Below are 6,658 nucleotides of genomic sequence, written 5' to 3' on the forward strand. Positions count from 1 at the left end.
GGGGCCTAACCAGAGCTTTATAAAGTCTCAGTAGCACATCGCTGCTTTTACATTCTAACTCTCTTGAGATAAATGACAACATTACATTTGCTTTCTTAACATGGACTCAACCTGCAAGTCAACCTTTAGAGAATCCTGCACTAGCACTCCAAGATCCCAGATCCCACTGTACTTCGTTTTATGAATTTTCTCACCATTTAGAAAATAGTCCACGTCTGTATTCTTTTTCCCAAAGTGCAAGACCTCGCATTTGCTCACATTGAATTTCACCAGCCATTTCCTAATCTGTCTAAATCTTTCTGTAGCCTCCCCACCTCCTCAGAACTACCTGCCTGTCTACCTAACTTCGTATCATCAGCAAACTTCGCCTGAATGCCCCCAGTGTCTTCATCCTGATCATTAATATATAAAGTGAACAGCTGTGGCCCCAACACTGAGCCCTGCGGCACACCACTTGTCACCAGCTGCCATTCCAAAAAAGAACCTTTTAAGACCATAAGACCATAAGACATAGGAGTGGAAGTAAGGCCATTCGGCCCATCGAGTCCACTCCGCCATTCAATCATGGCTGATGCGCATTTCAGCTCCACTTGCCAGCGTTCTCCCCGTAGCCCTTAATTCCTCTAGACAACAAGAACCTATCAATCTCGGCCTTGAAGACATTTAGCGTCCCGGCTTCCACTGCACTCCGTGGCAATGAATTCCACAGGCCCACCACTCTCTGGCTGAAGAAATGTCTCCGCATTTCCGTTCTGAAATGACCCCCTCTAATTCTAAGGCTGTGTCCACGGGTCCTAGTCTCCTCGCCTAACAGAAACAATTTTCTAGCATCCACCTTTTCAAAGCCATGTATTATTTTGTACGTCTCTATTAGATCTCCCCTTAATCTTCTAAACTTTTAACCCAACTCTCTGCCTTCTGACAGACAGCCAACCCTCAATCCATGCCAGTAGCTCACCTCGAACACCATGGGCTCTCACCTTACTCAGCAGCCTCCCGTGAGGCCCCTTATATCAAAGGCCTTTTGGAAGTCTAGGTAGATAACATCCACTGAGTTCCCCTGACCTAACCTACTTGTTACCTCTTCAAATAATTCTAAAGTATGCTTTCCTTTATTGGTCAGAGTATTGAGTACAGGAGTTGGGAGGTCATGTTGTGGCTGTACAGGACATTGGTTAGGCCACTGTTGGAACATTGCATGCAATTCTGGTCTCCTTCCTATCGGAAAGATGTTGTGAAACTTGAAACCGTTCAGAAAAGATTTACAAGGATGTTGCCGGGGTTGGAAGATTTAAGCAAGAGGGAGAGGTTGAATAGATTAAGGCTGTTTTCCCTGGAGCGTCGAAGGCTTAGGGGTGACCTTATAGGTGTTTATAAAATCATGAAGGGCATGGATAGGATAAATAGACAAAGTCTTTTCCCTGGCCTGGGGGAGTCCAGAACTAGAGGGCATAGGTTTAGGGTGAGAGGGGAAAGATGTAAAAGAGAGCTAAGGGGCAACTTTTTCACACAGAGGGTGGTACTTGTATGGAATGAGCTGCCAGAGGAAATGGTGGAGGCTGGTACAGTTGCAACATTTAAAATACATCTGGATAGATATATGAATAGGAAGGATTTAGAGGATTATGGGCCAGATGGTGGCAGTGGGACTAGATTGGATTGGGATATCTGGTCGGAATGGATGAATTAGACTGAAGGGTTTGTTTCTGTGTTGTACATCTCAATGATCTCTGATTCTATGAGGTATCACTCTTTCTCTGGTAATTTTCTTAATCATAATACACAAAGTCTTGGGGTTTTCCTTCATCCTACCTAAGATATTTCCTGGCCCTTCTTTGCCCGCCTAATTTCTTTTTTAAGCAATCCCCTGTACACTCTCTACTTTAAGGGCCTCCCCTGTTTTTAATATTCTGCATGTGACATGTGTTTCTTTCTTTCTCTTTATCAAACTCTCTATCCCTTCACATCCAGGGTTTCCTGGACTTGCAGTCCTTGTCTTTCACTCTTGGAGGAAAACGTTAGCCCTGAACTCTCACTGCACTGTTTTTAAAAGACCCGCATTTTCCAAATGTACTTATCTGTCAGTAGCTGCTCCCAGTCTAAGTTTGCCAGATCCTGTCTCATGATATTAAAATCGTCCTGCACCCAGTTTAGACACAACTTCTGCGTTATTCTTACCCTTTTCCATAATGACTTTGAAATTTAGAGTTATGGTCACTATTCCCAAAATGATCGCCCACGGACACTGCAGCCATTGTCAGGTGCAAATTTTGTGATGTAGACAGCACACTTGTCCTCAAACCAGGTCTGGTATCCAGCACACAGATGGTTCTATGCAGAGTGTACATCTCTCAAAATGAACTTTGTCAAAATGTTTACAGCTCCCTCACCCAGTGTATGTGCAAGAACAATGAGGAAGTTGGTGTTTATGGGAAGTGTGGATATTAGGCCGGGGCCCCACCCATATTCTCATTTTAGAAAGAAACTTTGGACATTGTCAGCTGGTCCAGACCAACACCTTTTGACATTTTGCCAAATGTTTCTGGAAATTTGGAAATCTGAACAACCAATCATTGCAATAGCAGACTCACAGTTTGTGCTACCAAATGTGAATAAATTAACAAACTAATCGAAATTACCACTGACAAAATAAGACTAATACTAACACCAACAATCTAACAGTATCACCAGCAAATCCATAAAAACCAGTCATAACTTTAATTAGCATTAATAAAGAAAATACAATGCTCGCTCATATCAGCAACATCATGGGTCTGGGGACATATAGAAAAGGTGATAGTCTTTGGGAGAGGTTAACTCACAGTTCCATCTGCACAGATGTAAGACATCCCTCAGCTTCCATTTCATAGGGTATGGATGTTCTTCCCTGCTATCCTGAGACAATATTAATCTCTCAATAAGCTGACAATAGGATCATTATCACCTTGTGGTTTCTGGGATCTTGCTATGTATAAATTGGCTGCCATGTTTCCCAATGTTGTAACACAACAACATTATATTTCGAAAACATTTTGTAGCCCGCAAGATTCTGAGGTCATTGCATAATAGACACGGCTGTGGAGATTGTTGGCATTGCTTGCTCATCCCATTTGCTCTGGAGGTGTTCATGATCCATTGTATTCAAGACAATGTGGCTGAGTGGCCAGCTAAACCAATCCGATTCAATAGCATCGAGTCATAGCCATAGAGCTGTACAGCACCGTAACAGGTTCTTCGGTCCAACTCGTCCATGCCAACCAGATATCCCAACCCAATCTAGTCCCATTTGCCAGCACTTTGCCCATATCCCTCTAAACCCTTCCTATTCATATTTCCATCCAGATGCCTTTTAAATTATGCAATTGTACCAGCCTCCACCATTTCTGGCACTCGTTCCATGCACGTACCATCCTCTGTGTGAAAAAGTTGCCCCTTAGGTCCCTTTTATATCTCACCCTAAACCCATGCCCTCTAGTGCTGGACTCTCCAACCCCAGGGAAAAGACCTTGTCTATTTACCCTATCCATACCCCTCATGATTTTATAAACCTCTATAAGGCCACCCACGCGATGGGTCTGGAGTCACACGTAAGTCAGATCAGGTAATGACAGCAGATAATCTTCCCTGAAGGACAGTAATGACCCAGATGGGTTTGTAAATTCAGAAGTCTGATGGTCACCATGACTAAGACTGGCTTTAATTTCTTTTTGTCTTACATGGGGGTGTGGGTGTCACTGCTGAGACCAGCATCTGTTGCCTATCCCTAATTTCCCTTTACCCTGAGTATCTTGCTAGAGTAGTTCAGAGTCAACCACATTACTGTGGGTCTGCAGTCACATGCAGGCCAGAGCAGGTAACTATGGCAGAGTCCCTTCTTGAAAGGAGACTAGTAAACCAGATAGGTTTCTGCAATAATGAATGATACTTTCATGGTCAACATCATTAGACAAGGATTCATTTTCAGTTCTACATTTTTAAAATTGAAATAAATTCTACTCTGTCTTGTGGTGGGATTTGAACCCAGGTTCAACAGTATTAACTTTGACCTATGGATTGTGTCCAATGATGCTACCATCACAGTCTCCCCTGAAACAACATTTCCTCTCGTGTGTAGAGGATATTGTCTTGTTGAAACTGGCACTGCCCAGGGGACCTTTTAAACTCTTGAAGCTTCTTCACAGAGGATGGGTGCACTGTCAAACAAGCATTCTCTCTTTCGTTTTGTGCTATCCTGGACCTCAGAGCAACCAATTTCATTTTAACCATGTTTGGAATAGAATATAGAACTGTACAGCACAGGAATAGGCCCTTCGGCCCCCCTGTGTCTGTACTGACCATGGCGCCATTCTAAACTCATCCCATCTGCCTGCCCATGGTCTGTATCCCTCTATTCCCTGTCTGTTCATGTGGCTGACTAAATGCCTCTTAAACATTGCTGTCGTATCGGCTTCTAACACCTTCTCCAGCAACATATTCTTGGCACTTACCACCCTCTGTGTTTTTCAACAAACACCATGCTTGCACATCCTTAACTGTTCCCCTCTCACCTTAAACCTACATTCCCAGCTTTTTGACATATCTACCCTGTCCATGCCTCTCATAATGTTCTAAAAGTCTATCAGGTCACCCCCTCAGCCACTGATGCTCCAGCAAAAACAATCCAAGATTGTCCAACTTCTCCTTATAGCACGGTGGCACAGTGGTTAGCACTGCTGCCTCACAGCGCCAGAGACCCGGGTTCAATTCCCACCTCAGGCGACTCTCTGTGTGGAGTTTGCACATTCTCCCCGTGTCTGCGTGGGTTTCCTCCGGGTGCTCCGATTTCCTCCCACAGTCCAAAGATGTGCAGGTCAGGTGAATTGGCCATGCTAAAATTGCCTGTAGTGTTAGGTAAGGGGTAGATGTAGGGGTATGGGTGGGTTGCGCTTCGGCGGGGCGGTATGGACTTGTTGGGCCGAAGGGCCTGTTTCCACACTGTAAGTAATCTAATCTAATCTAATTCCAATCCAGGCAACATCCTGGTAATCCTCTACTGCACCCTCTCCAAAACCTCCACAGCCTAGTTTTGGTGACCTGGACTGCAGAATCAGACTGTTGTCCTATTTCAGTGGGATCGTATGCAACCCATCACCAATCTATATGAGAAAATCATAATTATCAATCTGCCAATAAATCCCTGTTGAAATATGTAGACTCTGTACTTCAATTTACCGATTAGACTTGATACCGTCCTTTGCCCTATGGGGCAATATGTTCAATTCATTGTTTGTGCTATGAGAGGAATGTTCTTTACTGACACGGAATCTGTCATTGGGCCTGATGGCTCTTCTTTCTAAAATAAAGAAATGAAATGTTCTATGTAAACTTGTTTCCTTCTCAACATCTGATATTAAACTTGAGCGTCCCATTACAATGTCCTGGATGTGGTTCCCAACTGAATAACATCAGATAAAGACTTGTCAATGACTCTCTCAAAGTTGCTGATTTTTGCCATCAGAATTTTCATCGTAGAATCCCTAAGGTGTGGAAGCAGGTCGTTCAGCCCATCAAATCCACACTGACCCTCCAAAGACTATCTAATTCAGATTCCCTTGCACTTCTCTCCACCAGCCCCTGCCCTTACCTTATCCCTATACTCCTGCATTTCCCATGGTTAACCCACCTAGCCCGCACATCCCTGGACTCAAAGGGGCAATTAGCATGGCCATTCCACCGAACCTACACGTCTTTGGGAGGAAACGAGAGCACCCAGAGGAAATTCACGCAGACACGGGGAGAATGTGCAACTCCAGAGAGACAGTCACACGAGGGTGGAATCGAACCTGGGTCCCTGGCAGCAGTGTTGATTTTCTTCAGTGTTGGTAGAGGTGGAAAACATTTCTGCTAACCCTCTATAGTCACAGGTTATGCAATGGGTTTTGAGATTTTCAATGTCTTTGGAGCAGCCATTGTACACAGAACTGACTGTTCTCTGACTTGGTGCTCATTGATCCTTAGGTGTCACCAAGTAATAATGTGTTCAGTCCAGGACATCTTCCCAAAGTGATACTAGAATAACCAGCCCTCCATCAAACTCCACAAAGTAATTTATTAGCAGGAACTTGCAGGGGGTGATGTTCCCTGTATCTGCTGCCCTTGTCCTTCTGGATGGAAGTGGTCATGGGTTTGGAAGGTGCTGTCTGAGGATCTTTGGTGAATTTCTGCAGTGCATCTTGTAGATGGTACACACTCCTGCTACTGAGCGTCAGTGGTGGAGGGAGCGTATGTTTGTGGATGTGGTGCCAATCAAACAGGCTGCTTTATCCTGAATGGCATCGAGCTTCTTGAGTTATTGGAGCTGCCCCCATCCAGGGAAAGTGGGGAATATTCCATCACACTCCTAACTTGTGCCTTGTAGATAGTGGATTGGGGAGTCAGGAGGTGAGTAACTTGCTGCAGGATTCCTAGCCTCTGACCTGCTCTTAAAGCCACTGTGTTTATGTTGTGGGTCCAGTTCTGTTTCTGGTTAATGACAACCTCAGGACCTTGATAGTGGGAGATTCAATGATTGATAGTGCCATTGAATATTGAGGGCTGATAGTTAGATTGTCTTTTATTGGAGATGGTCATTGCCTGGCATTGGTGTGGTGTGAATGTTACTTGCCGTTTGTCAACCTAA

The sequence above is a fragment of the Chiloscyllium punctatum genome, chromosome 10 (assembly GCF_047496795.1).
Source record: "Chiloscyllium punctatum isolate Juve2018m chromosome 10, sChiPun1.3, whole genome shotgun sequence".
NCBI classification, from domain to species: domain Eukaryota; kingdom Metazoa; phylum Chordata; class Chondrichthyes; order Orectolobiformes; family Hemiscylliidae; genus Chiloscyllium; species Chiloscyllium punctatum.